The 19,167-nt window shown below is 39.2% G+C and overlaps 1 protein-coding gene across 1 annotated transcript in view; it reads left to right on the top strand.

The window, feature by feature from the left end:
• The window catches only part of PITPNM3 (PITPNM family member 3), a 728,404-nt gene that overhangs the window by 98,323 nt on the left and 610,914 nt on the right, over nucleotides 1–19,167 (top strand). The window lies entirely within an intron of this gene.

The raw sequence follows: 19,167 nt of genomic DNA, 5'->3' as shown, positions 1-19,167 counted from the left end.
TGTTTCTCTGCTGCTATAGCCATTGTCACCTTCGCTTTCCTTTTCTCTAAGCCCTCATTATATTCTAACTCTATCATTGACTATACTGTGTAATCTGTTAGGGCTCAGAAAGCAAGCTGAGGAGGAGACCATTGCAGAAATGGGGACGGGGTCTGTATGGGGAGGGAGCACTTCTGTGGCTCATCAAATTGGACTGGCATTAATATCAGTAGGGGAAGGGAGAGTTATGTGCGGGGAAGGATGTCCCTACCTATTAACGCTTCTAAGCTGAGTAAAATGAGCTCATGAAGTTGCCAGACTACCCTGCGCAGGTTTTAATGAGGATCAGGATTCTGGTGTGTTCCTCTCAGCCTCCCATAGCCTCTCCTCCTCCTCGCAGGTGACCATAGAAAATATGGGATGTCTGGGATCTGGTACGGGCAGAGCTAGGATCCCTGGAGGAGGGTTGCAGTTGGCTGGTGGAAACCGAGTCAGGCACAGTGGAATGGAGGGTGTAACTAATCAACGGGTAAGACAGGAATATTGTTGCAATCTAATCGGCCAATAAGTGGAGGAGGAGAACTTGGCACTAAAGGCAGTATCTGTTGCAAAATAAAATTTGTTTCAGGCATTATCCTCACTGGAATATTACACTGTGCTGAGAAAACTCTACTGTAGCCATTACATTAATTAAGGTTACAACATACAGTGACTTTCAGAATCTCCTTTATGCCAAAAAAGACTCTTGGCTGGTCTCAGAACATTTAAAGCAACAATATAAAAAAGGGTTTAGGCTTTCTATGAAGCTGTGATAGTTATAGGAATTCCATGGTCACCGGCAGCATAAACGTTCATTTTATAACACCAGCATAGTTCTATTTTACAATCCAGTATTTTGGTAGCTTACTTGAAAATTGGCCTTTCATGCTCTGTGCATTCACTGTCCGCTGGCTATCTCTTTTCACAACTTCCTGGATTCCAGGCATGCCTTGCAGCTTCTACCTTGCTGCCTGCTTTCAATTTCTAAGGACTGCATATACTGTACGTGTCAGAGAATTCAATAAAGTAAATATATGGGGATCTTCACAAACTTTACAAAATGCAAGATCATTCTTATTAATAGGAGTAGGCTAGAAATAACTGAACTACAATGTAAAAATTAATTTATGATTTTACATTTTGACCATAGATATGCTTTAAACGTATTCAGCACTAGGGTTCTAAAGTTTAATCTTATAGTATCACAGCCTTGAAATTAAGTTTTATTTAAAACCTGCTTTAAATAAATATTACAATTGAAAATAACCAGACAAACGTTTCCTTGATCTGCTTGAGAACCTCATATAACTGTATATGCTATATTTAGCAGCAAATACGCAAAAAGTAAATGTGTATTTACTCACTGAGACACAGAACAGACCTGCAACACTTAAAATATATGTATTTTGGGAAAATTCCATATTGCAGAAATAAAGTAAACATACCATATATGTACAGTATACACATGATGCAGCCATACAGTTTGGACTAGTATCAGTTTTAATTAAAGTGTAGTCTTCGTATACTGTGGGATGTATGAGATTTGCTTCACAAAGGCAAACCAGAGTTGGCCTTGACCAAGTCTAATAAATATGGTTTATCATTGTAAAATGGCCACATGTATAAAGACAAGGGCACTTTAAACAACCAAAAGTAAACAAAAAAAGCTCTCTGTGTTAGACAGGGTGATCAAGCTTGTTTATTTGTAAATCTCATAGTGCGTAAGCGCATATTCATCTGTGAGTTTGTTATCCCAAACTGCTTCTGCTAGACAGATGCAATTTTTCCTCTGGGCTTTTCTAGGCTTTAAAATATTACATCTGCTCAGATTTAGCTTAACGTATTGCAAGCTCAGTGACTTACCTTCTATTCTGCGGATCTGAGTCTCATTCTGACAGCAAGATGGACTATAGGTAAAAGTATAAAATGGAAACCAACCACAATTTTGCCTGTTTTTTTTTTACTTAGCATGATAAGCTGAAATAATAGGGCATGCAATACTATGTGAAAAAGAATAAACTTTTTTTGTTATATTTATAACTTTTTTAAAAGTTTTTTTAGATTAGAGTTAGTAAGATTTAAAGCCACCATTCCATTGGGGATATTTCTCTTGACTTCTTTTGTCAAAAATGCTGGAGTGAGAGGAACTCCCCCTCTTAGGCCATTCTCACTGGAAAAGATCTCTACTTGAAGATTTACCTTCACATTTTATTATGGAGAAAATGCAAAAATGTGGGATTTCCCATCACATTTGTTGCAGTTATAATGGTCACCACAACAATTCGAGAAGATTAATCACAGTACATAGAAATAGAAGCCTTCTAACTCCTCCACCACTTCTTACACAATAAAAGAACAGTAAAACAACTTTATTAGGTCTTATAAAAAAAGTAAAGTAATGCACTTGGGAGTTAAAAATATGCAATATTTGCTAGCGGGAGAACCTCTGGGGAGGAAAAGGATTTAGGGGTCCTAGTAGGTGACAGACTCAACAATAGCATGCAATTTCAAGCTACAGCAATCTAGGCTAGCATACTATTGGCAGGCTTTAAAAAGGGTATTTACTCAAGAAACAAAACTACAATTTCATTTCACAACGCTCTGGTTTGGAAGCATCTTGAGTATGTAGTCCAGTTTAGGTCACCAATACTCAGGAAGGATGTCCTTGAACTGGAGAGAGTCCAGATAATGGCAACAAAGCTAATAAGGGGGCTGGAGTACCTCAGTTATTTTATTCTCCCTAGAGAAGAGATGCTTAAGAGGGATTATGATTGCAATATACAAATCTTTAAATGGTGACCAAATTATTGGAAGGAAACCATTTAAACTTAGGGTTCTAAAGAAGACACACAACCACATAATATAGTTAGACAATAAGTGGTTCAATCCAGAACTGCATAAGGGGTTCTCTACTGTTAAAGTGGTAAGGATGTGGATCTCTCTTCCACAGTTGGTGGTGACAGCAGGGAGTGTAGATAAATTAAAAAAAACTTTAATATGTGTTTCTTTGTGAACACAATGTACAGGGATATTGAAAATGGTAGGGATAATGCACACACTCAGGTTGAACTTGGTGGACCAGTGTCTTTATTCAACCTTACCAACTGTGTAGCTATGTAACAGTACCTTATTGTGGGTAGATTGATCATCCAGCAGCACAAACCTTTAGAATCTGTGATATCCACAGCTGTACAATTATCAATCATCACACAACCTTGAAGCAGGTGCAACTTCAGGCCCTCCTACACATCTCAGATAACTTCAATAATCCAAGTTATCATTACCAGCAATGTATCTCATGCCACTTAGTACGCGGTGATAAGCTCTGGCAGACACATGGAAAGAACGACTGCCTCTCATAGTACAATAAGAAAAGACAACTTTAGTGTTTAAAATACACATTACACTCCCAAGGGTCACTATAATATGATTGATGAATGGGTTTACAGTCCATTCTGCCTGGTGTCACAGCTGTCAAACTCTGCCAATTTCCAATGTGTTTCATAGGTGGTCCTCCTTTATATAAAGGGGGGGGGGGGCTGAAAGAGTGAACCTACCTATCAGGGAGACAGATACTGTAAAACAACTTGACAGTCCTTTTAATCCTTCCCTATGCTATCCAAAGCGAAAACAAATTTTTTTGGCTACACACTTCAATTTAATTTTATAGATAACTAGAAAAATGGTCAGGTCTTGTTTAGATAGCAGAGCTGTGTTTTAAGAATGTCCAATAATCGAGTGATGTAAGGTTAAATAGAGTATATTAGAACAGTGTTATGCTCATGCCTGATTACTGGTAAATCTAGGAGTTTTGTATTGCTTTTTATTTGTAAGTGTTGTATTGGTTTGCATTTGTAAGTGTTATGAGCATGTCAACTGTTGGGATCATGTTGGAAGTTTAGCATTGCATATTGTATTTTAGCCATGCCCAGCAATGAGGTCATATTGGGTGAGCTAAAATCCCATAAAGATTTAGCAAGTTTGTAATAAGCTGTAAGTGCCCTTGGAAATGCCTTTTGTAATTTTGTTGAGTTTGTGTCTCCTACAACCAAGAATTGCAATCTACATGTGAGCTTTGACTAATGACACTTTACAAACTGTTTGCACCATCAAATAAGTCTCATTATGCTAAAGTGATAAACAGCGGCATAAATCATCTTGCATGATTACAAGTCAGAGAAGAATGTGCAGTTGCTGGATATAATCAAGCAGTTGTTTTATTCCACATCATATTTTTCAAGAATACTACAGTTGTATGCCAGATGACAATGAAATAAAGGCAGAGAGCAATAAATACAAACTATATTTCAGTCTATGGAAAAACAGCCAAAAAGTCATGTTTTGGCACAGCGACCAAACATTTTGTGGATTTCAGCTCTTTTCGGTTCATTACCAATCATTGTTTTATGCCTCCTGACTCCACTATGCCTTCTTCAGAAAACAATTTGTGAATGTTAATGAACCAGATCTTTGAACTATAAATGCATATTCTGATTTAAATTTTTTTTATCTCAGCATGCATAAATACACAAATATCTACAGTATCAGGAATGGGTAGTGATAAGAACAAATGATGCACAGCAACACTCATCATGTTTTATTTTAAATAATTTTTACATAACATTTACAAAGTGATGACAGTACTTCATATCAGAGTTGGTGAAATTATTATTTTTTTTATACTTTTCCATTATTTCAGATTATGAAAAAGGAACCCTTGAATTCATATGCAGACACATAGGAATAGGTTTAGTAATAACTTCAAATCTGTAGACAAAAGGCATATTTTTCCATATGCTGTTTCATTATTGCAGTTCTTCCCAAGCATAAAATAAACCTATCTTGGTTACTGTCTGGTCTCCAAAATCCTGGACAGGCTAAAAGGAGCTGTGTGTTCAAAGTAATAACCAGTTTATCTTTAGGAACATTGATAAACTGATAATATTTTGTTGGTTTAATACAAAATGCCTTTAACTCTATGAGCAGTAAATAGAAAGAGTAAATGATTTCATCTTAGCTTGATGATCTCTGACACCTTACAGTCTGCTATTCTTAGAGAGTGAAGAAGCTGGTATTTAGTAGACTGATAACGACAGTATAGTACATAATAGATAAAACTAGCTGTGCAAATACATTATAGAAATAATGGCACAAGGACACTTGATGGTGTCAAAGATCCTCAAGCTATGATGGAAAGATTCAGTCTTTCTATTTACAAGCCATTCAGTTAAAAGGCATTATGTATTAAAACAACAAAGTGCCCATATATCATAAAAAATCCTGATGATGGTCATGTTGTCATTTACTGGCTATAACTGTGAACACTTAGCTCTTCCTAGTCCAGTCCAGGATTTTGGAGACCAGATAGTGACCAAAGTGGGAAAATGGATTTTTTTTTTCATGCTTGGGCAGAAAACTAATAGAAATGGTTTATAAAAATGCTGCCTGTGTATATAGATTCAAAAATGTCAAAGTTGACTCTAACATCTTGCCCTTTGTGTCTGCCTGTGAGTTTAAGTGTTCCTTGTTAGTCATCCAGAAAATGGAAAGTATAACAAAACCTGTAATTGTACCGACTTTAATATTAGGAGCTAATGTCCTCACTTTCTGAAAATTTGATGTAAAATATTATTCCAAACAGAACAATGATGAATATTGCTCTGTACTATTTCTATTTATCACTTCTTGTTTCTTGTATGGATTTGAATGTGTATTTATCCATGCTGTGATAAATGCATTTAAATCAGAATATGCATTTATATTTTAAAGTAAGTCGACATGCTGGAAAATCGCATGTGGCGTGTGCCATGAATGGAAACATTAAAAATGATAGGTTATTGTGCTTGGAAATCTCCGTAGAAGGCTGTTGGGTACTGCCCCCATTTGGGGCCTCACCTCACTGTTGAAAAGGTAAGTATACAGCTCATGGGTGTCAGTTCTTGTTAGGCAGATGGTCGAGGGTGACAACTGTAAATTTTGGATTGCCCATCATCTTACATCCATCCTGTTAACAATGGGCACCAACACAAACAGTGACCATGAATCTCTCAAAAAGGGACACGGAAAATAGTGAAACTTGATGGATGATCTAACCCTTCACCCTGCTCATAGATAAGGAATTGCACTTTATGGTCACAATATATCAGTTTGGTCTTTTAAAAACAATATACACTGGTTTTACACCCTCTTACAATTTTATTATGAAATATACATTTTAACCACTTGTCTACTGGGCCCTTCCACCCACTTCCTGCCCAGGACAATTTTCAGCTTTCAGCGCTGCCTCACTTTGAATGACAATTGCGCGGTCATGCAACATTGTATCCATATTAAATTTTTATAATTTTTTTCCACACAAATAGAGATTTCTTTTGGTGGTATTGAAGCACCACTGGGTGTTTTTATATTTTGTGCTTTAAAAAAAGAAACAAAAGAAAAACGTTTTTCATTGTTTCTATTATAAAATTTTGCAAACAGGCAGCACTGATGGGCGACACTGCAGGGCATAGGTGGGTGTCACTGCAGGGCATAGATGGGTGTCACTGCTAGGCACAGGTGGCTGTCACTGCAGGACACAGGTGGGTGGCACTGATGGGTACATGTGGGCAGCACTGATGGGCACAGGTGGGCGGCACTGCTGGGCACTGATCATCAAGGCACTGATGATCAGCGCCGATCCCTTCGCTGACAATTGCCAGTTCTCGGCAGTACTTTCCTCACGTTATGATAGCATGAGGAAAGTGCAGCCGATAACTGGCACCTGTATTTACCCGGTGATCTGCTGTGTCATTGGACACAGCTGATCACGTGGTAAAAGATTGCCGTGATTGGACGTTTACCGTATGACGTGATCAGCTGTGTCCGTAGGACACAGTGATCACCGGCGGCGCCGTGTGCGCACCGCTGGGGGTGTGTTCTGAAATGACAGCCATGGATGTCATCCCAGAACCATACAACTGCGCTGTAGCCATCCTTCAGCTATAGCACGGTTGGGAACTGGTTAGGATACCGTAGACTGTGAGTGAGAACAAAATGGATGCTGCTGTAATAATCTGTCAATCCGGGTTGTGGATCATTCCAGGCCAATAAACAAGTTAAATACGTTGTTGGCTGTTTAAGGTGAAAAATGTAAATATAATTATCCAAGGACACTGCCGACATTTACACATATAAATCCTCAATAAGTATTACCATGAAAAAGTATCAGAATAATTAAGGATATTGTCAACTACAGTCACAATAAAATTGATATTGTACTGAAAGCAGTTTTAGTGACTCATCTTAAAAGTCATTTACTTTGCCACCAGTTTAGGTAGTGCCATATATTTCATCAGCTATAAAAATAAATCTTTGCACCAATACGTTTTCATTTTGTATGGAGAGTGATAGGGATGTTGTACCTTTTGAGTGTGGATTCACACATGTGTGGTGTGGATTGAAGCTCAGGTTATTTGACACAATAGTTGTTCAACGGTTCAGGTCAGGTTTAGATCAGGTTCAGGACCGGTTTAGATCAGGTTCAGGACACAATTTTATCCCATTCACACATGTGCGGTTTAGAAATGGTTTCCATAGAAGTAAATAGCCTGTAATCTGCACCTGAACCTGACTGCACTGCTCGGAAATATCTTTTTCAATCCATATTGAATCCACACTGCCAGTGCACTGGACATACTGTATGTGAACAGGCACCATACGAAGCAATGTTATTTCACATGTCATGAGGATTGGATGTGGTTCAGACCGCATCCAATCCACTAAAGCAGATGTAGACTTCCCTTTACAAAATTAACAACTGTGACATTTGCTAACACACAAATGTTCCTCTGTAGATAATTTAATAAGTAGCTGCAAAGAGGGGCCAGCTACATATGAAGGCCCATGGTTTTGGAAAAGGATGTCCAACAAGCTCATGGTGTGATAGTTAGGTGTACACCTTTGGTTACTTATTATGCAGGCCTGCTCTAATTTTGCCTGTCCTAGGACTGTTTTTCTTTGGAAAAAAATTATTACACCCAGATCATACCCTACAGCAGTCTCCTGCAAGGTTGTTTCTGAAATAGGTTTGTTGAACAGCATGAAAATAAAAATGAAAGAAGAAATCCAGACAAGAGGATCATTGAAAGCCCTGCTCAATTGAACTGTAATTGATCATGGAAAAATTATACAAAATTTAAAATTAAGGAAATTTAAGGGGACTTTCAGAATTTTTTGTTATGTACATCACTTGTAGCCTATAAATGCTCTGTAGCTAGTTTTACAACTAGATCTTGCCAGTGGATGTGCGTGATCAAACATTCGACAAAACCCCCAGACATCACCTATTGCTTGACTGCCTTTATGTGAGGTGCCAATTTAGATATCTCTTTTCAGGAATATATTATAAGCAGTACTATATATTTTGCTATGAAGCCTCATTAGAGTGACAAGCTCCTGGCAGGGATTCTGGCTCCTGTCGGATCTACAACAGAGATGCAGAACAGATTGGATCAAAGAAAGAAATAGAAGTTTATTAAGGGGAACAATATGTTACACTGTTGCCTTGTTCCAAGGTAATAGGCAGTCTGTTACTCTCCAGGCAGTCCAGCCCAGCTTTAAATTTCACCAAGAGCAGCAACCATGATTTGCACAATGATGACTTAATATTTCTGGACCTTTTGAGGAGACATGAAAACTTGGTCACTGTCATTGAGACCACCAGATGACCAGTACTAAAAACACATTGGGGGGGGAGGGGGATTCAATAAAGCTGCTAAGCCACTTTTCTGGCGTTAATCCCTTTCATTACTGTATTGACCAAATTCATAAAGCATTGGCAACACTCTGTTTTGACAGCAACTTGTGCACCAAATTCAGGTAGTTCTTAAGTGGCCTAATTTTACATTGTGTCCTATGGAATGTGCCACTTTTACTTTGTGTCAAACTGAATGCACCAAATGTAAAGGTGGAGCTAATTAAAGTGTTGCTTAACCCACAACAGTAAAATCAGTCTGTATGTGCAGTAAAGTATGCTTGTTATACTCACTGTGGAGACTAAGGGGTTAGTGCTCCGCATTGTGTAAAACGTTTGTTTGATCCTGTCTTCTCTGATCCTACCCTTCTTTTACTGCCCATAATCCATCTGACAAGTGTGCACATGCTCTGTTTGGTGTGTATGACTAAAGTTTTTTTGTCCGTGGGAGGGTTCATGTGATCAGCACAGGATCAATCAGCGCTGTCCAGATAGAGGGTAAGGGGTCATGAAGCCTCATAGGACAGTCAGAGGACAAAGAAAACTCCTCTTACAAGATTAACCAGTACTTGGCCAGACACTGATAGAAGTCACAAGACTGCTATATACTGCTGATGAGCAAATGTATTTAGCAGTTTATTTACTGTACTAAAATAATTTAATTTCCATGTTCTGTTGAAGATTGGATATAATAAATGCAGGGTCATGGGTTTAGTAACACTTTAAGACCAACTCTCTTTGGGTTTCCCAAAAATCAGAGATAACTTTGCTAAACTTACTCTATATGTCACCCCCTTCTATGTGTCATGCAATATACTTAGTGCTGTATACTACTCTTTCCAGGCCTTCCTTGACTACCATACCTAGACTATCGCCTACTCTGCTCACTTTTAGGCGATCTCTGAATACCTATCTCTTCAGGGAAGCCTATCCTGCCCTCAGCTAATAATGGAAACTTCTACTCCTCCTACCAGTTCATCCCCCACAGTTACTACCTTTTGTACCACTAGCCCCTCCCTCCTAGATTGTAAGCTCTGAGGAGCAGGGCACTCCTATCCCTCTTGTATTGAACTGTATTGTTGCTGTATTGTCTCCCGTTATATTGTAAAGCGCTGTGCAAACTTTTGGCGCTATATAAATCATGTATAATAATAATACTCAGGCACTAAATTATGAAAAACTGCTAGGATTGCATTATTACATAGTAACACTGAATCCCTCACCAAGCTACAACAGAAACTAACCCATCACTTGTTAGTCGTGGCTAAACTGATAACTGAAAATGGCTGAAAAAAAAACTACTAATAACCCTTCCAAAAGTACAATAGAACGTCAACAATATTATGCCCAATGAAAAACTTAACTAAGAATCCAATGTTTTCATTCCTCCTTGGATAGTAAAGTTTAAGATACTTTCGATCTTGGACAGTTGGGATGGCTGGATCAAATACCAGTATCAGTTAACATTCATAGATCATTATTAAGAATTTCACAAGTTAGACTTTTTTTTCTTTCCTTTCACTAGCTACCCCATCTCCCTGTGCTTCTGGTCTTTCCTACTCCCCGTCTTTTCAAAAGTACAGTCAAACTGCTCGTACTCCTTTGATTCCCATAATAAATACTGACTAGTGTACATGATAATCCACACAGTACTAAGTGTTATTGTATATTAGGTTTATTGGCATAGTTTTACTGTCTTTTTTTTATGTGCAGACACATGCAGTTTTGAGTCAGTGTTATTAAATCACAGATATGTAATCTGCTACCAATGGAAAACTTACAATACGATGTATAACATATGATTGTACTGTACTGTCACTTCATAAATATATATATATATTGTATGTACCGCATTTAGGTTTTTAAATTACCACTAGGGTTGATTTACTAAACGCAAATCGGATGTTCAATTTGCAAGGAAATTTTTCACTTTACAATGGAATTTTCTGTTGGCTTCGTGAATGAGTTAGCTCTGCTAACTTCCGTGATCCTTCATGTGAAAGCAAAGATACTGTTTTTTTTTTTTTGTTCCTTCTTGTACATATGTATATATTCTTTGCAAAATAAATTTTCACCACAATTACTAAGCGAAGGAAAAATTCCCAAAACGAAGAGCCTACTTGCCTAGTAAATCATCCATGGCTTAACTCTCCCCTAAAAATGTTCAGAATATCAGATCCAAATAACTTTTATATATGTAATGTACAAAGGTCGTTCAAGTGAAAACAGGACTTTTGAGTTTATATAATAAAAGAACAAATTTCAAGGAGCGGAAACTGCATTTATTTTTCGATATACTCTACTGCTACATTTATACATTTTATCCCAGAGTTTATAATGCTTGGAAAGCTTCGGCATAGAAAAATATTTGTCAGTACACCTGTGCAGGGGTGGACTGACAACTCATGGGGCCCCCGGGCAATAGGGGATCATGGGGCCCCATGTCTTCGCCCACACTCAAAAAAAAGCCTATAAAAGGTACCAGGGGCATTTCACTGGGCCACTTACTGACCCCGGGCCCTCGGGCAGTGCTCGAGTGCTCAAATGGTCAGTCTGCCCCTGCACCTGAGCCATCCTAGGATAGCCTGCTTCACTTTGTCCTCAGTGCTGAAAAACTGACCTCAGAGGAACACTATTAGGGGTCCAAACAGATAGAAATCACTCAGAGCGAGGTCTGGGTTTTAAGGGGGATTTGGCAATACCACCCAACAGAGTTTAATGTGCACGTAGTGCAGTGCGCAGTTTGAGCTCGTACGTTGTCCTGGAGAAACAGGACAGCCTTAGTGAGCAACCAGGCCATTTTTTCTGCAGATGCTTGTGCGCAAGTGGACAGCTGTCTTGGTACCCAGCGTGCACTAACGTTTTGAAAATGCAAGTGATTGTATGTATGAATGGTTGTGTTCACCATTCCCACAAAAAGATTTGTCTCTTGTGCAATTTCACGACAGGTTCTGCGTTGATTATTAAGGATCAGGCATTACATGCGCTGAATGTTCCAAGAATGACTGCTGTGTGCTGGGAACTACCACAGCCGGGATCATCACTTAGTAACGTATGGCCATCTTTGAATTGTTTACACCATTCATATGTCTTACTGTGGCTGAGTGTCTCATCACTGTACCATGCTTGAAGTCTTCTGTAGATATCCGGGGGTTTTACGCCTTTGTTCACAAGAAACATGCACACACGAACACTGTTGTCTGCTGTCTTGATTACTGGTCTCTGGAGTGGCCTGTGACATGTGCGCCGCCTAACAGTAATAGGATACACATGCTACTTACTACTGAGTGTAGTACCACCACGCTAGCATCATTTTTTTTACCTGTAAAAATAAAAGTCCCGGTTTGACTTGAACGCCCCTTGTAATACTAGTTTCTCATTAAAGCAGAGTTCCAAAAAAGAGGGGAAGTTCTATTTTAAGGACTTGTCCCCCACTCCCCATTAAGTATTGGCACCTTTGGGGAGCAGGGGGTACCTGAAATTGACAGGTACCAGCTCCTACTTCAGCTGCAATCTTCAAGGCGATAGGAAACAGAAGTTGTCCTTCCCCTCCCTCCCCGTAGTCTTCTGTGACATGTGACAAGTCCCAGCAAACTATGGGACCATTCAGAAAGCACAGTGGGCACCCAGCTGTGAGGCCACAAGGTGTCACAACCAGGTTCCCACACTGGAGATGCCGGCGCCGGAGTCACGTTTTGACTGGAACTCCTCTTTAAAGTGATTCTAAAGGAAATATATTATTTTTCTTAAATAATAAACATGTTCTACTTACCGGCTTTGTGTAATGGTTTTGCACAGAGCAGCTCTGATCCTCTTCTTTTTGGGTCCTCCACTGGTAGTCCTGGCTCCTCCCCCTTCCCTAGTGCCCACAATAGCAAGCCTCTTGCTATAAGGGCACTTGAGCAGGGTTGCTCCACAGCCATGCTCTTGTGTGTCCATTCATACATGGAGAGCGGCTTGGTGCTGTCCCGTCTCCTGCGATTGACAGCAGCTGAAGCCAATGGCTGCCACTGCTGTGTGAACCAATGAGGAAAGAGTCCCTGGAAAGCTGCTGATGTCATGTACATCGCTGGATCAAGATTTGACTCGGGTAAGGGGCGGATGGGGAGGGGGAGCTGCACTCAGATGTTTTTTTAACTTAACGTATAGAATGCATTGGGGCCTTTAGAACCATTTTAAATCACTGGCTGAGTGAGACCTCAACCAGGCTTTATTGATAAAATCCAGTGAATTCTATAGGGAGGTCCAGGATCTTGCTGTGTTGTCTGTCAAAGGTGTTTAGCTCACAAGATTGGCTGATCAGAATTACAAATCCATACTTTTTTCAAGGATTTCTTTTCCTGTTATTTTTGCAGGTGGTATTATTTACTGTGGCAATATGTTTAAACCTTGAAAACGTGATTTGTGACTAAATGTAGTTTTGTACATTTGCATACTGCTCTCTAAATTTGGTGCTTATGAATACATTCAGCAGCTCAGATTTCTCTGGACCATTAGTGAAGAGAACATTTAGAATTTTTCGAATTGTGATTTTTTTTTGTTAATGTTTGCTTTAGCAGTTCTGCGGTGTGTAAAGAAAGACAAACTTTAATGAATAATTTCACTCTGTAGTTACATTAGAAAACAAAATGTACCAAGCTTTTGTGGTAACAATAAGTAAACCATAATCTTAATAGAAATCTGGTGAGGATGTATAGTTTTGTGTGTGTATATGTGTGTGTGTGTGTGTGTGTGTGTGTGTGTGTGTGTGTATATATGTGTGTGTGTAGAATGAAATGATAGTTTTTGGTATTTTGCCTCACAGATTACATTTTAAGTTGTGTAATAACGAAGTTCAAAAAGGCAGTAACCTTTAACAACCAGTCAAACCTTCTCTTAGTTTGGAGTACATGTAGAAATAAAAGTATATCCAAAGCCAAACCTTTGTTTTAGTTATTTTGGATAGTGTAAAGTAGGGTTAAATCTAAAGTTGGTATTATTTGCCATCTGTGTCTCATTTGGAAGATTTCCCTTCATTTTATATCCTGTAGGCTCAACAGGACTTGAGAAGATATCTTTTCTTTTCCAAACGTTTTTATTAAAGTTTAGACAAGACAATAAAGTACAAATGTATTCAGTTAAATGTCAAGCAACGGTGGCACATCGGGAGATAACAAAACCACCTCATCCTAATCATACAACAGCTAAACGATAAATAAAGTGGTAGTCCGCAACCAACTGTGCCCTGAGGAGTAGGATGATAATGTGTAGAAAGCACAGGAAGCTGTAGTTGGGGTCATCCATGTGTTGTGGATAGTTTGAGGGATATAATCTCTCAAAGTATATTGAAAATCTACAATGCGTATGCAGTTCTTAAAAGGCTTAAAGTTCTATTAAACCGAAAACAATTCCCAGTGCCTAACAAAAGAACACCATGCTTCCATACTTAGGTTGGACTAGAAAGAACTCCAAAGCCTGCACCAATGCATTCATGGGGAATTAGTATGAAAACTGAAGAGGAGAAAAGAAAGAACAGAATAAGAGAAAAAAAAGGAAAGGAATCGATATGACGCTGATCATTACTGACCCCGGGCCACCCCACCCGCTAAGGAGATTGGAGGTATCTAATCCAGGGGGTTCTAGACTTTTTCAAATCAAAGTTGTTTGTCTCAGAGGATACTAGCCAATTTTTCATTTATCATGATCCATAAGATTTTATGTTTGATTAGCGCAAGGATAAACACATAGAATTTCAGAGGATATATTTTTTTAATGTGAAGAATATCTCTTCTTAGACAGCTGTCACATGAGCAAGCATCCCCACTGGAAGATTCTTCCTCTATCTAAATAATTTAAAAAAAGTTTTGCCTTTTAAAAACAACAGTTGCCTATTAGTTTCTCTGTTTACTCAACCTAATATCTTACAATTAGAGCAGATTTTTTTTTAAAGGGTAAACTCACCTATTGTAAAAAAAAAAAAAATGCACGACTGCGCAGGTTAACCACTTAAGCTCCAGAAGATTTTACCCCCTTCATGACCAGGCCATTTTTTGCTATATGGCACTGCACTATTTTAACTGGTAATTGCGCAGTCAAGCTTCTATTTGTGTGTGAGATCAACTAAATTTATCTCACACACAAATAGAGCCTTCTTTTGGTGGCATTTAATGACCACACTTTTTAAAAAAATTTTTGTGAAGTAAATGGAAAAGATTAAAATTTTTTAAAATAAACCCAGTGGATCATGGGTGCAATGTCAGGCTCCTGTAGACACCCAGTACAGCTGTGTGCTGTATCAAAGCATCAGGTTTACTTTAACACTGGTTCCACCAGTTTCAAATGCTTAGCTTTTTTATTATCCCTTTCTAATCTGTTCAGCCAAGAGGAGCAAGTTTGCTAGGTGCAACCTAACACAAGATGTATTTTCTGCACTTTTTGCCTTTGTGTACTCCTATGAAGACTGTGGACAACTAGAAACTCTTTGTCTGGGATGCAAACTCAAATTTCACATTAGAAACTGTTTAATATGGGCTAAAGAAAGCAAAGTTTGCTGCAGTGACTGGGTGCTTTTGTGGAAAATGACTGTTGTATTGGAGAGCATGGTTCCCATATATGCTAAAAAAAGGAGGAGGATTACTAAGGAGGAAGTACTTGATACGCTCAATTAATGCTTGGTGCTCTGTGAAAATATAGATTTGCTAAATAAAATGCCATGCCATCATCAAGCACAATGTAGTTAATAGTTTTGCATTCTTCAAACACTGACTTCCACTGCAGCTGTTTGCATGCAATTCAGTAACATGACATCTCTGAGCTGCAAAAAAAAATAGATACTGAGAGATTGCAGGACTGAACAGGGAGTAAATAACTATATAATACCCAGCAGCTGTCACTGACAGCTTGTCCTGATCTGATTTTGTTCTGAATAGAAGAGTATTTCCCCTCAATACCACCAGCCCAGCTTATATTGCCCTTCTTCCCCTTAGCCCAGTCCTCCACTGACAATAGCATTGCTGAGTGCCTTACGTATACCTGTATACTGTACCTATTCTGTCCTTATCTGCACATATAAGTAATAATGGTGCCTTTGGCAAAAGGTTTGGTGTTAATGATGTTATATCTCAAACATCCAACCTGCACATCCCCTGGATTAACTCTTTATGGGAGACATGTAGCACCAGTTTAAAAGAGAAGTAGGACTTTCTTTTTCCTATTTACCTAGGTGGATGCAGCATTGGTTCCCCACCGGTTCCAAGTGTGAGAACTCAGCGATCACGTAATCACTGAGTTCCTACAGCCTCTCTGAGCAGAGAACGGGACTGGCAGTCACCGCTGTCTGCTCAGCCCTCCTGGGCTGTGGAAGGGGAGGCAGAGGCTGGCTCAGGCTCTTAGCGGCTGGCTGAGAGGCTGAGCCAGATGCTGCTACAAACTCTGGAGTGGATCCCAACTTTGAAGTCGGGATCTTTCCCCAGCCTGGACTGGCTGAGTGACATCAGCCGACATCTGCTTCAGTTCGCTGTCAGCTGAAAACTGGTCACAGGAGTGCAGAACAAACTGCACTCCTGTGATCCACAGGAGAAGTACAGCCAAAAATGCTTTGGCTGTACTTCTTTTAAATCTTCTAAACTGGCAAAGGACAGGACATTAAGAATCACCTACAACTTTTCAACCTCTAATAATCCTAGGCATTTGTCTGTTGTAATTATGCTGTGCCCCTATGCATTGAACTTTGCATGCATGTGGACTGGGAGTATTTTAAATGTCACTATTACTTTTTATGGGTTGTTTTAAAGCAAGCCAGTAAGAAAATGAAGCACCAAAGATACCTAGGCAACTTCTGCTTAACCACTTTGCCTCTCACACCTGTTCACACCCTGTGGACCAGAGCAATTTTTGCACTTCTGCTATGGACCTGTTTATTTAGCAATAACTTTGTCATTAGTAAGGCAGCCCATAGAGGACTTTTGTTCTGTCTGCGGGGGGGGGGGGGGGGGCGAGGATTCTCGGCCAGCAGAGCACAATGGGCACTGCTATAGCTGCTAGCAGTAATCATGCATCCTCTTTTTTTTTGGGTCATTTCAATTGCAGAAATGTTGTTTTCATCAAGGCAATGCTTTTTTCTTTGCTTCCTTTCCCTTTTTCTCACTGTACTGGAGTGTGGTGCTTTTCTGATGCATTTTTGATGCTTTTTACGGCACTCCAGTACAGTTCTATGAAGGAAAACAGCATCTTGTACTTTTTTTTATGGAAAAGCACTGAAACATACTGTGCTGGTATGGACTATGCAATTGGAATCTGTATAACCTACTCTTTTTTGATGCAGAAAAGAAAACACTGCAGTGCATGTGTGAATGGGCCTTCAGACTACTTTTTTGACAGCTACAGCTGCAGACTTCTTCTCTAAGTAAACAGTAATGCGGCTTTGCTACTGTGTGTATGAGTGTGTGTGTGTGTGTGTGTGTGTGTGTGTGTGTGTGTGTGTGTGTGTGTGTGTGTATGTATATATATATATATATATATATATATATATATATAATATACAAATCCCCCAATTCTGGTTGAGTTCATAACTAGCCATATTTTTTTGTGCAGTGTCTCACTAGTTAAAGTAAAAGCTGGTCTTCCTTGAGCCTGTGGGCTATGTGAAAGCAGTCTAACAGATTTCTGACAACTGGCACCATGGCTGTCAAATACCCGAACGGTGAATGCAGCTGATTGGCTGCAGTTACTGTTTGGCTGATCATTTTTTGCTGGGCCAGGTGGTTTCAGCATGGCCACCCACTGATCAACTTTAGTCTAATTCTGTGTGAGAGGAAGAAGCAGTACACAGAGAAATATCAGTTCTTGTGCTGACGAGAAGCATGCTGATAGGACAAATCAGAGTGATAGAGAAATGAGCCCATCACTGTGTTGTTTCTTTGTTCATTTTCCACTCATCCAGTCAGAGTGAGATAGATTCAGAATGTCTTGGAGTCAGAGGAAGTCCATCTAGTCAGAAAGAGTCCATCTAGTGGTAAACAAAAAAGTACTGTGCAGGAAATCTCTGGACTTTAATGAACTGTTCATTTTTATCTTGTATAGAAATTGAAATGTATCTTGTTATTTTGGCTGAAGTTCTGCTTAAAGTGTTCACCCACTGTACTCAACTCCATGGATCATGAGCTGTCAGACCTGGGGATTTGAAATCTCTGCTCTTCTCCTTCTCAGTGCAGTGCAAACTGATTCTTTGTGACGGTGCTGACCAATTAAAAACGTTCTGGTATGACCAGCTGCATGGGTACTGACAGCTCAACATCCACAGAGGTAAGTGCAACGCGGACTTGGGAGTGTGGAGGGTGTACTGTTAGTTCGTTTTCATGTCTTCTGAAAAGGTGAACTAACACTATAAAGCTTGTGTTTTTTTTGTAAGCCCTTATATTTGACAGCTCTTTTTGGCACCATCCAAGCATACTTTCATATTGTAAACACTGAGCTGCAGTAAACAAATTAAAATGTACAAATGTAACATATAATTACATGCAGCACTGATGTCCCCATTTCATTCTTGAGTTATTTAAGGCACACCGGAGACTGCAGAGAGCAGTATTTTAGAAGAAATGGGAAATATTATGTAATTATACAAAGTTTTGTTCAAAATGAAAACTACTGAGTAGCTAATCCTGGCATAATTGTTTGTGGACAATTTAAGAAGCATCCAAAAACAAGCATTTAGAGAACCCACCTAAAAATGTGAATTATGTAAATATTTCATCATAACCATCATCAACAACTTCACTGTCTGCTTTGTTCACCTTCAGACCTTAATCTCAATTTATAACATTTGTATCATGTGTTTTTTTTCTGGATTTTTGGTTGATATTCTGTCTCCAGGCCCTGACTGGGACAAAAAATAGGCCTGGGCATTTTGTACTGAGCAGCCCAAAGCCTCAGAGCCCGGTGGCAGAATGCCAGGGCCCGGCCGTAAGAGCGACCTTTGTGACCCTGTTAGTTCTGCCACTAGTGTCAGTAGGTTTTTATTTTTATTTAATTTTTTATAATTTTATATTTTATTAATATGTTTACATTTTTTTGTAGAAAGGAAGGAGGGAAAGAAAGACAGAAAGGAAAGAAAAAGGAAGGAGGGAAAGAAAGAAGGCAAAAAATAGAAAAGGAGAGAGAGAAAGAAGGAAGGAGGGAAAAAGGAAAGAGGGAAATAAAGGCAAGAAAGGAGGAAGGAGGGAAACAGGAGACAAAGCGAGAGAGAGAAAGAAAGACGTATAGAAGGAAGGAAAAAAGGAGGGAGAGAGAAGGAGAAAGGAAAGAAACGGGAGAGAGAGACGTATTGAAAGAAGGAAGGAGGGAAAGAAAGAAGGAAGGAGAGAAAAATAAAGGAGAGGAACAGAAGACGGGTAAAGGAGAGAAACAGGAGACAGAGAGAAAAAGAGAGAAAGGAGAGAAGC

This window comes from Staurois parvus, unplaced genomic scaffold, assembly GCF_062004578.1.
Source record: "Staurois parvus isolate SC_StPar_1 unplaced genomic scaffold, SC_StPar_1.0 ptg000321l, whole genome shotgun sequence".
Lineage (NCBI taxonomy): Eukaryota > Metazoa > Chordata > Amphibia > Anura > Ranidae > Staurois > Staurois parvus.
This window is presented reverse-complemented; position numbering and strand designations above follow the sequence as displayed.